The sequence below is a fragment of the Triticum urartu genome, chromosome 2A (assembly GCF_056163025.1).
Source record: "Triticum urartu cultivar PI428250 chromosome 2A, HENAU_Tu73, whole genome shotgun sequence".
NCBI lineage: Eukaryota > Viridiplantae > Streptophyta > Magnoliopsida > Poales > Poaceae > Triticum > Triticum urartu.
The window spans coordinates 754846500-754863175 of NC_141874.1; the positions used below are offsets into that span (position 1 = coordinate 754846500).

General features: G+C 55.1%; 1 pseudogene across 1 annotated transcript; it reads right to left on the reverse strand.

Moving 5' to 3' along the window:
* Positions 1-3029: 3029 nt before the first annotated feature.
* On the reverse strand, positions 3030-5189 carry LOC147987826 (uncharacterized; annotated as a pseudogene). Its single transcript, XR_015617728.1, has 2 exons — positions 4881-5189; positions 3030-4720 (listed from the first exon to the last, which is right to left on the reverse strand). The product of XR_015617728.1 is annotated as an uncharacterized LOC147987826 (transcript).
* Positions 5190-16676: the final 11487 nt, after the last annotated feature.

Below are 16676 nucleotides of genomic sequence, written 5' to 3' on the forward strand. Positions count from 1 at the left end.
ATTGAGGTGTGTTTGCATAACCCGCATCTACAAGATAGAATTTACCAGGGGGTACACTAAAACCATGCTTAAGTGAGTCTTGTAGAACTCTTGCATCTGAAGCAGACCCCTCCCAACCAGGATGTACATGCACGAACTTTAGATCAAAGTCACATGCGACCATGCAATTTTGTGAAAGGCCTTGTTTTCTGTTTCTATATGGATCTTGCTGCCCAGGTGGAATGGTCATGGGAAAGTGAGTGCCGTCAATAGCTCCCAAGACAATTCTGTAAATTTCATGCTACAGTTAGAGATATGCAAACGTCAAATTTGCCTAGTATGAATTTACCATGTCAAAATATAGAACATAAGTAGTACCTGAAAGTATGCAAATTTTCGCTGCCTTAAGATGCGATGTGGGTGTAGGGACGGCAAGCGTATGTAGTTGCATGATAGTGATGTAATCGCATTGAGCACAACTCGAAAATAATAACTAACAATTGATCCACTGTGTTGGAATATATCTTGCACTGTCCGATTGCTCGCATTTTTTGATATTGTGTATAGAAATATAGCTACTTGCTCTTCCACGGATACATATGTTCCGTCTTCAAGTTTGCACTTCTCACACAATTTTTGAACTAAGGCTTGAAAGATCTCTCTCTCCATGTGGAATCGTCTCTGGCACAAGACCTCATGGCCGGTAAGTGTTTCATGCATGTATGTGGATCCTGTGAGGATGGATGTATGTATTGGCATTTTTGTGGATGAGCTGCTGCCTTCTAATGTAGGATGTATGAGAAAAACGAACTCATCTTCATTTTCTGAACGCCTACGGTAGTTTGGATTCATCGCTTGAATGAGAAACGTGATGTTGAAATGAACTCAGCAGTGAGGAATGGCTGTGGGAATGGTTGGCTGTGTGATGTGAACGGCTGTGTGATGTGTGTTGTTCTTAAGCTTGTGGATTTGTACGTCTATATAGAGCAAAGGTAGTGCAACGGCTAGTACGTGTGACGGTCAAAACTCAAGGCAACGGCTAGAAAGCTTCCTGTGATGCGAACACACCTCATTTTTCTATTCCTCTGGAGACCTATGATTTGTACTGTACACCCAACCTCACTTCCTGTACTTTTTCCCATTCCTTTGCTCTCAGCCTGAGTGTTCTTTCTCCAGGTCCAGTCCAACCAGCATCATCGGCAGGACACAATGAATCCACCAAGCGCTGCTGGTTTGCGGCCACCTCCAATCTGTGGCTCTACGCCGACGCAGCGCTCGGTCATGAAGCTCTTTCGTTCCTTCGCGCGGGACTGTGATCGTGCAAGCCTCAGATTGTAGTCGATGTAGGATCGAGCCGCGGGGGCTCGCATCGGCGGTTGCGCCGATCGACCTCATCGACGGAACCTTGAGTAGGCGAGACACGGATCTAGTCAGATGCACCGGAGGTAGCTATCGCCAATGACCTAACCCACCGTGATCTCCTTTTCGTCTCAAATAGGTACAAACAGAGACAGTCAGATTAAGGAAGGGATATTACACTGTAGGATTCCAATCCGAGTCGTCAAGAGTTGTTTTCCTTTTTCCATCCAGTCCAGCAGGACGTGCATAGTTCGTTTTTCCTTTTTTCTTCACCAAGCCAAACGTGTAGACTTTGTCTGTAGTGCTTTTGTGTTTTTTTCCCTTGCACGTGTGTAGAGCAACATATGTAGGACAAAAAATTCACCTAAACGGGGCGGACGAAAACAACAACACAGTGGGGAATATATAGATAGATTATAGTACCACCTTGGGTATAGAAAATAAATATAGACGTGTTGAAGAAAAAAAACTGAAAGCTTAAATTCACAGAAAGAAAGCGTATTGTGACGATGAACCTAAGGAGTCAATCCGTGCTTTATTATTATATATAGGGAAAAATATATATAATCGATAGAATTAAAGTTGTCTTCTGGGCAAACAAGTTTCTTAGGGGTTGCGTCACTATCATTTCATAGACGATGTGGTTAATTACCATGACTGATACTTTGAGGAGCTTACAACTATAACGACATGCTGAGGGTACCTACACTTGCAGGATGCCTCCATTGACCAGTGGAGTATTATCATGCGAGAAACCCTGGAAGAAAAAACTTCTTACTGCCATTACGGCCACTGCCTCACAAAAGCTTAAGACAGAACAAGAGACCTTACACACTGCCTCACATGACTAAACCCTTAAAAGACCGTTACCTTCACTAGGTCTACCTTGTGGACAATATCGATCCACTGAACTTCAATTTCATCCTCAGGGTGCATGATTACATGGATGACTGGGACTACGACAGCTACTGCCTAAACACCCTCCTGGCCAAGACCCGGGGTTTCATCGACCGGCGAACCGGACAGCCCACTGTCTTCGAGCCCGACGTCACGAGGGTTCTGACATTGTGCAGGAACAACTCCCAGCACGCGTCCAGGTTCATGGAGCGGTTCATGGTGCTCATCATAGAGTTCGACTTCCCTGGGCTCGTGGCATGCCTTCAGCACACCCTGTTTAGGGCTGGGCTACTGCACTTCAACCTTGAGGCCACAATGCATGGGCTGATCTGCGCTCACAGGAACTCTTGAGAAGATCATGGCGACCTCCAAAGGGAACAAATGCATAGAATCTCTGGCTCACGGCATGATTTATAGTCTTTAGCCAAACGATTCATATTCATATTCATTCGCTTGTGAATATTGCTAGTTGAAACTGTACATGCTATAGGTGAATTTTGCAATATGAATAGTCAGTAGTAGTCTGACCACGGACTCGTTTGCTTGTGATCCCCCCTACATATACAGCCTGCCATCTACAAGCACCTCACGTTTCTTGCATGTTCTTCTCTCTTGTTTTTGCCCTTTGATATACTCTAGCAACAGCATCAGGCTCCTTTGCAGGCGCAGCTTCCAGCACTTTGCCGTTGTCGTGTTTTCTGCATGCGCTTCCACCCTCCCTCCCTTGCACATCCTTCAACCGCTCCTCGCATGAGCGCCCAATAGATCGATGGGACAGCCACACATACCTGTACAACATTATCCACTGTTAGGTGCACTAGGATCAATGATTAATAAGGTTCAATATGAGATAAGCATTTTGGCTTCAACAAATCCTTAATTTTCCAGCACCACACCACCACGAGAAAGGAGGGCACCGATTCAGGCCAAGCTCAATTGCAAATAGCAGTACAGTATGGACACTATTGTCTCTCTTAGAACAATATGAGCTGACTGTCTCTCTTAGAACAAACCATTTGAGCTGCAGCTTGAGGGCTGAAAAAATGTGTAATTTCTGCTGCTAAGGCAGTCTTTGGGAATGAAAAAGATCAACACAGTAATAGAGACATGTGCTAAGAAGAAAACTGAGAAAAAAACACTCAACATGACTCAACGAAATAACACCTAATCATTCTTTAACTGAAAACAAAGAACTTACTTGGTTTAAAACCTAGAAACCTGAGGTCCAATGTCTAAATTTAGCTTGCTTTGGAAAGAGCAAGAGTACCACATCTCAGTTTTGTTCAACCATAGGACCATGGCCATCTTCCTAAATGTATATGTTTCAGCAACAGATCTAGTGACACACATCAATAACTAGCATAATAAAAAATAGAACACACGGATCAAGTAGCGCACAATTTCCAAGCAAACAGAACATTTTATTGATTCCACTTTTTCTAGGAGGAAAAAGCACAACATGAACCAGTGACAGTCAAGCAGGGATTTTGGAACAAGCCAAACAGTTTCTACATCCAAAATGCTACAGGACCAAAATGATCTTTATGACTAGACACTATGAAGGAGCGCGTGGAGCGGTGATCTGTGATCCGCAGCTCTCCCTTGTGATTGTACTTGAGCCCAAATATGGTGATATGGAGCACACAGCCATCATGGTCTCCGAGAGCCTGTCCCTCCTCCTCTCCCTTCACGCACTCGACGAGGCAGAACTTGCTCGTGCCCATGTAGGTGAGAGAGGCTCTCATGTGCATCTGCGTAGGAGTTGACGCGGCGGTGGAACGTTGGCGGTGGTGGCGGCAGAGTCTTCCAGGACCAGCCCTCAGTTGGCTGTTGCAGCACATCCGGGGCGGTGGACCCCCATGACATGACCCCAAAGGAGTGTTGTTTCTCGCGGAAGTGGTAAGATAATGCATAGAGCATCTCACCAACGACCACGGTGATGCCGAAGCCACAGACCATGTCAGCAGGGGCGTGGGCGCCAATCGTCATTGCGGCCGTCTTGGTGTCGTAGATGAGGCTGCATCACTGGTTCATGAAGGTGAAGATGTTGGTGCCCAAGGCAGAGAACGACATGCCGGGATGGGGTACAGTGCCAACCGGGCACTCTAACCGCAGGGTCGGAGGCTCCGGGAGATGCCGGGCACGGGCAGCGCCGCTGTGCTGGTCATCAGAGTCAGAGTCAGAGTCAGAAGCTGTCGGATTGGATCTTGTGGATGCTGTACCCCTTGGTCCAGTCATCCAACACGAGGTACAGATGCTTGATCCGCCGCGACCTCTTTTCACCGCCGTCGCCGGCATATCCCCGGCGCTTATTAGACATCCCCACTGCGATTTGACACAAGACCTAATAATAATAGTAATAACAGAGTAATCTATCTAATCCTCCTCCTGCTGCAGCTCTGCCTCTGTTCACCAATCAAGCGTCCTTGAAGAGTTTCGGCAGAAAGATCGAGCCTTGAATTTATTATATGATGCCGCTGCCGCCCTGCAAAATCAGTGTTAGAATCGGAATTGGATTCCGAAGACGATTAGCAATCTGGTGGCGTGACGGAGACGACGGCCAGATCAGACAAGATCGGTGGTGAACACCTACCCAAATCAATTCGCATCTAGTAGCAATCACGGAAGGAAAGGGATCTGTGTACCTGCCCTGCCTGCGGCGAGGGCGAATCGGGGACGGACGATGGCGCCAGATTCAATCCACACCCTGCCCTGCGCCGCCTCGCCTCTCCGTCACACCGGCGCGCCAGAATCAGTCCTGCGAAGGGAAGATGACTGGCAGCACTGCGGCGGCGGCGGCGGCGGCGGAGTTAGCGCGACGGAGAGCGGCCGCCCAAGACCCAGGAATATAATATATGGCTGGTGTTTTTTTAGAAGGAGAAAAGTATTCGTGGACGCGGCTACGTAGCGGTGCCGCTTCCCGTGCGCTTGCTAATCGCTCCGCCGATTAGCCACATCTTTGTGGTGGATCTGTGTCCTCATACTCCACCGTTGCGATTGCGACGGCGTTTGCTCCAGCATCGGTGTGGAACTTGGGAGGTAGCCCAGGAGCGGATGCAAATTGTGGTCTGCATCGACAGCATTTGGAAGATGGTGGATCGTGTGCTGGGTTTGTAGTTTGTGGATGGCAGGTGTGGTTTTCTCCTCCGGCGTCTTAGTCGTATGGGGGTGCCAGATCTAGAGTCCGATGGCGTGTCCGGGGTGTTGCCCCGGCCTGATTCGTTCAACGGTAATGGTTTCGCTTTTGCGGAGCCACCTTGGAGGTCCGCAAAGCTGTATATCAGCGATGGAGCCGCTTTGAGCTCGGGTGTGAAGGTGATTTGTCATTTTTTTCTTTGGTGGCTGCTATGATGGTACGAGAGGCAGGTGACGGGCGTTGGTGTCAAGTTCAGAGGTTTTTTCGGTCTTGATTGTAATTTTACTTCTTGGCTGTTGTTCCTTTGTGCAAAGGCTAGCGATTTGCTGTCTTTTCAGTTTTACCAGTTCGGTTTGTGCGTGCCTTGTACTATGATCCTTATATGATATAAAGAGACATGTATTAGAGCATCTCCAACGGCCACGCCAAACGACGCGCGCGTGGGGTAAACCCAGCTTTTAGCGTGCGCGGGGCGTTTTGCCGCGCTCCAGCAGCCACGGGAAACTCGCGTGTGCGGAAACCGTCTGCGCGCGCGCGCCATTTTTTGCGCGCCGCTTCCGGCGCGCCTATAAAAGTGCAGCGCGCGCCACGCGCCTTCTCCACGCTTCCTCTTCTCCTCTTCCTCTCCCTCTCTGCCACGCGCCGCTCCACCGCCCCGCCACCGACGTGCCGCCGAGGAGCGTCCGGCTACCGCGGCGTCCGCCTGCGCCCCAACGGCAGCTACTCCGCGGAGTTACGCTCCGTCGATCTTCGGCTCGGCCTCGGCACGTACGGGACGGCGCGCGAGGCCGCCCGCGCGTACGACGCGGCGGCGTGGCGCCTAGGTCGGCCGCGCGGCCAGATGAACTTCCAAGATGTGTACACGCTCCAGCAAGCACTCAACTTCACCCCGCCGCCTCGTCTGAACACGGCGGAAGACCGTGCGGAGCACGCCGAGCGGCAACGCCGCCTCCTCGTCGCCCAGGAGGACGAGCGGGTCATGGCGGAGTGGCGCCAGCGCCACCCGGAGGACGTCGCCTACGAGCAGGCCTACTGGGCAAGGCGCCGCGAGGAGGACATGCGAAGGCGCCGCGAGACGCGGTTGGAAAGGCGTCAGCGGAAGGCGTTGGCGAATGCGCAGTTCGACATCGTTGCAGCAGGTGGGCAGTCGTTCTTCATGCCGGACGATGATCGGTGGCTGGACATCTGGCTAGACACCTCGGACGACACCGCCGATGATGATAATGGTGATGATGATAGCGACTTAGAGTAGTTTCTATCTAGTTGCGCCGTAGTTTATCTACGCTTTCGAACTATCTATCTAGTTGCACCGATGTAAAATACCTTTGTATCGTTTTTTACTTATGCAATCTATCTAGTTTTTATTTTATCTATGCTTTTGAAAATAAAAAAAAATGTTGTGTGCGCGCTGCATTTTTTGCGCGCTGCTGGAGCGGCGCGCGCTGCATTTTAGCGTGGCTGCTGGAGCGGGCGCAGCGCGCCGCGCCAAACTAGGCGATTGGGGCGCGCTAAAGCTGTTTTTTGCGCGCGCCGCGTTCGGCGCCTGTTGGAGATACTCTTACCATGCAAAAAAAATCGCTCCGCCAATGCGTGGGTTACAACAATCCTGTAAAACTTCTTTTTTAATAGGCGCCTGCTACAAATCAACCAACTGATTTCCTCCAGAAATCAGTCGGGTCCCTAGCCATCCGATTCATCCCTGTGTAGCCGTAGATGGGGTCAACGCATCAGCATGCTCCCGGCTTTCTCCTCCTGAGTCAGCAAACGCAAATGTTCGCAGCGGACCTTTCTGTCACCGCCGCTCCAGCGCTGCTGCAGAGTAGGAGAACCACCCCATGGCCGGCGAAGAGGCTTCATTGCAGCACTGGCAGCCGGCGACGAGGGCTTCATTGCAGCACCGGCAGCGACGACGAGAGCTTCATTGTAGCACCGGCAGCCGGCGACGAGGGCTTCATTGCAGCACCGCCAACCGGCGACGAGGGCTTCATTGCAGCACCGGCGGCGACGACGAGAGCTTCATTGTAGCACCGGCGGCTTCACTGCAGCACCGGTGGCCGTGACAATGCCTTCATTGCATCACCGGCGCCGGCGGCTTCATCGCAGCACCTGTGACCCGACGGCGTCGCGCCCCATACAACATGCAGCACCAGCGAGTGGGTTGCAGGCTCGCAACACGGGTGGAAGTTGCAACGCAGCATGCCAAATGCCCCCCTTGCCGACGCCGGCGACGCTCTGTAGCATTGGCCGGCAGCGCCCCTAGTGCATTGAAGCGACTGGTTCTTCACAGCCCCGACGGAGCTCCATTGCAGCCCTGGTGGCATTAACGGCCCCCGAACGACGCTCCATTGCAGCCCCGCCGGCCTCCATATTCTTCTGCAGCTCCGGCGGCCACCACTGCAGCCCCGGGGGCATGTCTCTGCAGCTACGGTGTCCGGAGTGTCTCTGCATGTCGGTGTACAAAAAGAGGGGTACACTTTTTGTACCCCTATAACTGTGCACGGGCAGTCTGAGCCACGGGCACCACCGCACTGAGCAAGGCAAGGGAAGTGAGCCAAGGTAAGGCCGAAGCTCGAGAGGAGCTGAACGACGCCAAGACCAAGACCACAAAGAGCAAAGGGGACGAAGCGGACTCTCCCGGCAAGATCCTTGCCGGGAGGCGGTTTTAGCAAACCCGGCAAAACCCTTGCCGTGGCAACTCGCCCCACACCTACGGAGCGAGTCACCCTTGAGTCCACTGCCCCCATGGGGCAAGGATTCGGGAGACATCCCCGTGGTGGTGTGCAGATCTGTCTGAAGATATCCAAGATCAGATACACACGATAGAAGACGATGACCCTTGGCGGTATCCCAGCCAAGGAGGACCACAAGGCCCCCGGCAAGAGCCTTGCCGGGGATGACAGCAGGCGCCACGGCAAGACCCTTGTCGGGGCTACGACGAGGCCCTTGCCAAGAGCACCCGTAGGGCTACCATCAGGCCCACGCCAGTCAAATCTCCACCACCGTTCGCATGCAGCTGCCAACCCAACCAGTTGGGCAGGCAGCTGCATGGCGGCAAGCGGGTCTTCGTGGAGACCCACCACTGCGCCACCTCAGCTGCCTGCCTGCCTAGATGGCACCGCGGGCACCGCTGGCCAGGGCGCGTGTCGACACGGAAGGAAGCGGCGACGGAGACTCTCCCCCGCCCCCGATAAAGCAAGGACACCTAAGCAAGACGCATTTAAGGCGCCTTGTCATGTAATGCGAGGGATAAACTCGCATCACTGTCCCCTTTCCACCTCCTGTATGCCACTGTGGCAACCCCTTTACCTATAAGAGGAGGGCCCAGGCGACCAGGAGGGGGATTCGGCTTTTTGGAGCTCCTCGCGCCCCATTGCTAGCTCAAGAACACAGATAAACAAACCATCAAAGCAGGAGTAGGGTTTTACGCATCCAAGCGGCCCGAACCTGGATAAAGAAACCGCGTGCTATCTGTTCGATCCGCTCTTCTCACGACCCCGCGCCCCGCAACCGTAGTAGGGATTCTTGTGATCCCATAGGTGTCGTTCCACACCGACATCTTTGGCGCGCCAGGTAGGGGGCGCATTTGTGAGAATCGGCTCTAGCAGTTAGTTCGGCACTCCTTCATCTTCGTGACCCTTGAAGAAGAAAGGAGGCCAGAAGATCAACACTCGAGTGATCGCAAACAGAAGCTAAGTTGCACTGAACCCTTATTTGTGCTACCCTTCTTATTTGAGGTTATTCCCCCCCGGAGATGGCACGTCTTTGTATGAGAAACCTGCACGCCAGGGGTCTCTCCCACGATTGGCAACGCCCTTGCCCTGTTTCGAGTCCGCTCAACAGCTCAAGCGGCTGCGTCGAGAATGGAAGTGTAACCTTCCGTGATCAACAACGCCCTCGGTTCTGACTCGAGTCAAGCTCGACAGTTCGAGCGGCCGCGTTCGGAACGGGAAGGTGGCTCGTCCGGTAGCACGTGTGCCCGGCAGGCCCTGGGGATCCGTCCCCAAAACGCCGCTAGGGGCTTCCGCACTGGCAAGCCTACCCGATCGACGTAGGGCACGCATACAAAGAGGAATTGAACGGGGGAATAACATGCATAAAAATTAAGAGTGCTTCAAAGTTATATTACATCACGTCATAGCTGCGGTTCTAACTAAAGATAAAAATTTTCTTGGTCGGGAACCCGCAGCGGCAAAGAAGAACGGGATGCCTAATCCCGGCGCTGGCCTTCCACCCTCTTGATTTCGTCGATGCAGTCGGTGATGGTTTTGATGCGCTCCTTGAGCCCCGTGAGGTCAACACCATCCGGCAAGCTCTTCATCGCAGCCGCGAAGTCAAGGTTGGGATTCCAGTGCGCCACCTTGGTGAGGACCTTGGTCACGACCCTCCGGCAAAGTCGCCGGGCCTCCTCGGCCAGCATGGCCGTCCTGTTGGAGTGAAGATAGGCCAAGGCTCCGAGGACGCCCTCGAAGAACTGGGTCAGCTTGGCGTTGGCGGTCCCGCTGCGCTCAGGGGCGTACCTCACGTTTGGCATCCCCATGGTGGCCAATTGCAAGGTGACCCTGCCGGCGACGGCCTCCAGATGGCTGATCCACCTGTTCTCACCCACCACATATTCCTGGTGGGAGGCGGCCTCGGCTGCCCGCAGCTGCTTCTCCTCCTCGAGGCTCCTGGTCAAGGTCTCCTCCCGAGCCCTGCTCTCCGACAACATCTTCTCGAGACCCTCCAGCTTCAACTTGAGGTCTCTGATGGAGTTCTGCGCGTCGGAGAGCTCCCCAGTCATGCTGATGACTGCTCCTTGCGCCTCTATCAAGGTGCGGTTGAGCGTGTTCTTCTTGCCGGATAGCTTGAGGGCCTGCTCCTTTAGCTCGTCCCGCTCTACTTCCAGCTCCGTCACCTTGCTGGCATGGACCAGAGCTTGGGCATCGAGTGCCTCTTTGTGCCTCTGCTCCAGCTCGCGAGTCCGTCGCGCGACAAGGGCCTCGAGCTCCTCATCCTTGCTGCGGAGCGTTGCGATAAGCTTCGCTTCACACGCGGAGAGGTCCTCTTCCTGGGAATCCAGGGCGGCTTGATGCTGGTTTCGGGCGGCTTCGGCCGCGGAAGCCAAGTTCGCCGCCTCTTCCTGGGCCTTCTCGATGTCGGCCATCTTCATGTTGAGCTCCACGTCGCGCTTGGCCAATTCTAACTGGAAGGCCCTCTGCTCCTCGCGAGTCTGGTGGAACTAGGTCTGCGCCTCAGCGACGCACGCCTTGAAATCCACCTCCGCGTTGTCCACCGTTGCCATCCTGGACTTGACCTTGTCCAGGCGGGCACGGTAGAGCACTTGGAGCTTCCAGAAATCGGCCCCCATGGCGCGGAAAAGCTGCTCTTCTGGATAACCGTCGCCGCCAACGCCCGGCTCATCAACCACCTCAAGACCGGTGGCGGCAAGCACCTTGCCGTCAAAAGCTTCCCCTTCGGCGGGCGCTCGGCTTGACGCCCCTGGAAGATGGACGAAAAGATCGTCGCCCACCTTTAGATATCTGCAGGGGCCCGAGGTCGAGGAGGAGGGAGGCTGGTCACCCGCCACCTCTCCCTCGGCAGAGGCCTTGCCGGTCTCACCGGCAGGACCACCGCTTGTGCCCTTGGCAGAAGCCTCGCCGGCCGCCTTAGCGGCCCCCGCAGCGGCGTCCTCGGCTGCACCCTTGGCGGCTTCGTCGGCGGCAGCCTCATCAGCATCTTTGGCGGCCTCCTCGGCGGCAATACTGTTGGCCTCCGCCGCGGCCTCCTCAGCAATATCCCCAACAACAGTGTCCACGTCCTCCATGTCTGTTGAAGGGGGGCCTGGGCAACAATGGGAGCAATGAAGCCAAGAAAAGAATAAGGGAAAAACAGAGACGAAGGATAGGCGACTTACCAGTGCCAGGCTGTGAAGCAGGAGTCCCCTCTCCGCCAGTGTTTGGCGCCGTGGCAAAGTCACCAGCGCCCAAGTTCCCCTCTTCCTCCATGGGTGTGGGCTCCGTGCCGGATGCCCTTGCCGGGGACGCCCCCCGGGGCGGCATAGACGATGGGGAGGCGTGTTAGGAGTAGCCCTCTGTGCCTCCTCCTGCTGCCGCTCCCCTCCTGCAAACCCGGCAAGGTCAGCATCATAGCATCGAGCACCTATCACATGTCGAGTAAGAAGAGGGTGACGAACTTACACTGGGGGCTGCTGTCCGGGCTGCTCAGCACCACTAGTGGTGTTGTTGAAGCCCCAGCCGGGGGCTGACTGCTCGCCGAGGTCCTCGCCCTCTTCAACCTTTGGGCCAACGTCTCTGTCTCCCTGCAAAAGCAAAAATGGATCAAGACAAGTGACCAGATTCGAGGAAATGGAAATGACAGTAAGGAACAGAGTACTTACTCGTCATCCGTCTCCTCCTCTTCCACCAGTTTCCTTTTCCTCTCCGGGCTGAGAGGCCCGAGATCAAAGGGGAGCTCCACATCATCATCCGAGTCGACGCCTGCCGGAGGAGGCGAAGAAGGCGGCGGGGTTTGTGCGCACCCGGGTGAGGAAGGGGCTGTCGCCTTCTTCTTCCCAGCGGCCTTCGTCAGCCCCTTCGCTGCCGTGGCCCTCGTGTGGCGCTCGGACCCCTCCAGGGTCAATTGAGGCTGCGCAGCCCTGCCGGGCCAGACTGGCTCGCCGGAGCCAGACCGCCGCAGGACTCGCCCTTTTCCCCTGGCTGGTCTCGATCCCGCCACCACGTCCTCCTCCTCCGACGACTCGTCGGCCGCGTCCTCGACAAGAGGAGCTCCAGCGTCGGCGCTGCTGACATCCCCGGTGGTCGCCGCTCACAAGGTGAACTGCTCCTCCTCCCCAGCCGTCGCGGCCTTGTCCTCCACGCCCCCGGCGCTGCCAGCCTCCACGGCAAGCTGTGCCTCCCTCGCCCTGGTGGCGATGTAGTCCAGCTCCGCCTGGGTGGTGTCCATGACGAGCCGCCGCTCGACGTCAGCATTGACGTATACCTCGGTCAAGGAGTCGAAGAATTGCTACACATTTGCGTCCGACGGCTCCTTCCAGCTCGGGATAGGCCCGTGCGCGTTGCAGTCCGGCATCATAGCAATGATCTCGGACCGGCGTGAGTTATTGCACAACGGGACCACCCCCACTGGCAACTTGATGAATGGCCCCTTGAGGGCCTTGCCGACCTTTGCGGCAGCCTTCGCGGCCTTGCCGGTCCATTTGACCTCGCCGCCGTGGCCCACATCAAGCTGGAAAAGCCGTTGACAGAAGTGGGCGTGCGCCATCACCGTGAAGTTGTGGTCGAGGCCAGGGCGGAGCTGCATGATGTCAGCCGGGTTCGTAAAAAGCCAGGCTGGCCTCCCCTTGTTATGCAACGGGGCGATCCGGCGGCGAATGAAGTCCGCCCCGATCATCTCCAGGGTGAGCCCAGCCCGGGTCAGCCAGAGGATCCTGGTGGTGGCGACGGCAAGCCTCCCGTCGGCAGCATCGACATCACTCCAATCGCTGCCGCGGACTGGCGGCGCTCGGCGGACCTTGCAGAATGCCGGCGGGTCTTCGTCTTCAATCCAGCACCACCGGCCATGCCATTCATCCCACCTCTCCTTCATGGAACCGTCCGGATACGCCCCCTTGGATCTTGAGATCCAGGCGACGCATCCGGAGACGGCGCCTCCGGGCTGGATTCGAGGGAAGAAATAATGGCGAAAGAGGGCCATGTTGGGCTGCACTCCGGCAAAGCCTTCGCAAAGGTGCGTGAAGAGAGCCAGGCACGCCACCGCATTCGGAGTAAAATCCAAGAGGCGAAAGCCGAAGGTGTGCATGATATCGCAGAAGAAGTCGGAAAAAGGAGGGCACAACCCGCAAGAGAAGTAATCAACAAAAAAGGGATACCGATTTGGAGCAGGATCGGCGCAAGCGGCAGGAATGACGCGCGTCGCCGGGTGCCCCGAGTTCTCTCCCCCCATCTTCACCCCCCATAAGGGCCTGAAGGAGGCCCGGAGCTCATCAACGTCAATCGACGAGGGGAAGAAGAAGGCGGACTTCGTCCGGTCCCCCGACAGGGCGTTCTCCGGCGGCTCCACGGTCCCGGAGCCCTTGGCCACCCCCTTGCCCTTGGCGGATTTGGGCGCCATGGCGGCCAAGAGGTCCAGAGGATCGAGGAAGAGGGGTGGCGAAGCAGCGACAGCGGGCGACGGCGAAAGCTTAGGGAGGAAGGAAGAGAGGAAACGGCGGCTCTGAGATTGGAAAAGGTACGAGAGAAGAGGAAAAAGTGAGCAGCGCGCCCGCGGTTATTCCTTCTTATGGGGAAAAAACGCGGGCCGCCTCCTTTCCCATTAACTGCGACGTGACGCGTGCGCGCAGAGCTCAGCCCCGCGCATGCCGCCCACGTCACACACGCCTCCCCACGCCGAGCCGCGTGCGGGAGACGTGGGAAGCGCAACGCATGAAGAAACATACCGCGGTAAAAACCACCCTGCCTGCCCGCGCACCGTTTTTGGGCCTAGCACAACGACGTGATTGCGCTTACGTGTGGCCCAGGCCCGGGGGCTCCTGTCGGTGTACAAAAAGAGGGGTACACTTTTTGTACCCCTATAACTGTGCACGGGCAGTCTGAGCCACGGGCACCACCGCACTGAGCAAGGCAAGGGAAGTGAGCCAAGGTAAGGCCGAAGCTCGAGAGGAGCAGAACGACGCCAAGACCAAGACCACAAAGAGCAAAGGGGATGAAGCGGACTCTCCCGTCAAGATCCTTGCCGGGAGGCGGTTTTAGCAAACCCGGCAAAACCCTTGCCGTGGCAACTCGCCCCACACCTACGTGCGAGTCACCCTTGAGTCCACTGCCCCCATGGGGCAAGGATTCGGGAGACATCCCTGTGGTGGTGTGCAGATCTTTGTGAAGACATCCAAGATCAGATACACACGATAGAAGACGACGACCCTTGGCGGTATCCCAGCCAAGGAGGACCACAAGGCCCCCGGCAAGAGCCTTGCCGGGGATGACAGCAGGCGCCACGGCAAGACCCTTGCCAGGGTCCCGGCAAGACCCTTGTCGGGGCTACGACGAGGCCCTTGCCAAGAGCACCCGTAGGGCCACCATCAGGCCCACGCCAGTCAAATCTCCACCACCGTTCGCATGCAGCTGCCAACCCAACCAGTTGGGCAGGCACCTGCGTGGCGGCAAGCGGGTCTTCGTGGAGACCCACCATTGCGCCACCTCAGCTGCCTGCCTGCCTACATGGCACCGCTGGCCAGGGCACGTGTCAACACGGAAGGAAGCGGCGACGGACGAGACATGACTCTCCCCCGCCCCCGATAAAGCAAGGACACCTAAGCAAGATGCATTTAAGGCGCCTTGTCATGTAATGCGAGGGATAAACTCGCATCACTGTACCCTTTCCACCTCCTGTGCGCCACTGTGGCAACCCCTTTCCCTATAAAAGGAGGCCCCAGGCGACTAGGAGGGGGATTCGGCTTTTTGGAGCTCCTCACGCCCCATTGCTAGCTCAAGAACACAGATAAACAAACCACCAAAGCAGGAGTAGGGTTTTACGCATCCTAGCGGCCCGAACCTGGATAAAGAAACCGCGTGCTATCTGTTCGATCCGCTCTTCTCACGACCCCGCGCCCCGCAACCGTAGTAGGGATTCTTGTGATCCCATAGGTTTCGTTCCACACCGACACTGCAACATCAGAGTTTGCGCGAGGGAGAGGATGGATGGGTGCGCGGGAGGAGCACGTGCAAATTTCGGCCGGGCGGGTGGAGGAGGAAACTACCGGAGTGGAGGAGAAAAGCCATGCCCGACGAGATCTATAGAGAGGTTGAAGACGAGAGGAAGTCAAACTGGGAAAAACATGCGGGTGTGCGCTTCACATCGTGGGATAAGGGAGGGAGCGACCTAAGGGGTGCGTGGAGCCCACCGGACGCGTGTCGATCGTTCAAGACGGCTTACAAGTGCGATTGATCAACCGGATGATTTTGAACATTTTCCTTTTTAATACCTGTAAAACTTTCTTTTTTGACATCAGATCTCATAGAACTTCATGCTGTAAAATCGTTTTATAGGATAATGTAGAATGTTTCAACAACATTTTTATGGGATGATATGTGTAAGAACAGTCACAGTATAGATCGCCCTGTTTAAGAATTCATCTGATTAACCAGTTAACGGGCCAGTTAATCGCTACTCGTAGGGTGGCCGAAACGAATATCACTTATTCATCGCGTTAATTTGTGAGGCCAATTAATTGGCCTGTCACACCGATTAATCAGTTGTGAGGCCGATTAATCGTTGCTGACCCATTAACTTTTGGGCAAACAAAGCCCAAAATTTTGCGCCGTAACCCCTCCCATCCCCCTCTCGCTCCTCAATAGCTATGCTTCGACCAAATGGTAGCATATTTTGGTACTCCCTCCGTTCCAAAATAGATGACTCAATTTTGTACTAAAGTTAGTACAAAGTTGGGTCATCTATTTTGAAACGGAGGGAGTATATTACATAGCTAAAATTATGAGCGTATGCATGGTATACATAAAAAACTAGATATATGGTTGCAAGTACCTATTTAATCTATCTATTAATGGTCATGCGATTAATACAGTTAATAGGCTGATTCACCGATTAATCGTTACTCCCAAGCCGATCGAGCAGTTACCAGTTACCGATTTCCTTAACAATGATAAATCGTTTAGGTCAAATATGGAGCCCACTAGTCAGTAGTAGAATTTATAATAAGGTCCCTGCAAAATAGCATAAAGCTCCCTATAAAGAAAATAAAGATTGCAATTGGGTCCTTCACCCCTGCCGACGCGCATAGCTCTCCACCGGCATAGACGAGGCACAGGGCTGGGCCGAAGGTGCCACAGCACGAGGAGGAGTGCACGTCTTTCGATGGCGGCGCCGCCGTGCGCGGGAGCGGGGCTGGGAGCAGGCAGCGGTAGCTAGCGGCCGAATTTCATGTTTTGACCCTTTTCTGGTACTATTTCAGGATCTGACCCCGTGTAAAAAAAATCAGAATCTGACCCTTTCACCTACCGCCAAGGGTCCTGGCAGTAGGCCACCACATCCTACCGCCGGGTCCCCTGGCGGTACATGATGGGACGGCGCCAGCGTGGGGGCGGCGGAGGAGCGTCGGAGGGGCAGCAGGGGTGGTGAATCGGGACGCGGCGCCGGAGCAATGGCAGTGCAGCGACAGAGCATCGGGGCTTGGAGAGCCGAAGTAACAATGTTCCTTCCCGTGAATAACATTGTTACTTCCCGTGAATAACATTGTTATGTTGGTCCGCAGAAATTATCATTCGGATATTTTAGGTGGAGGGGCGTGGGAAAC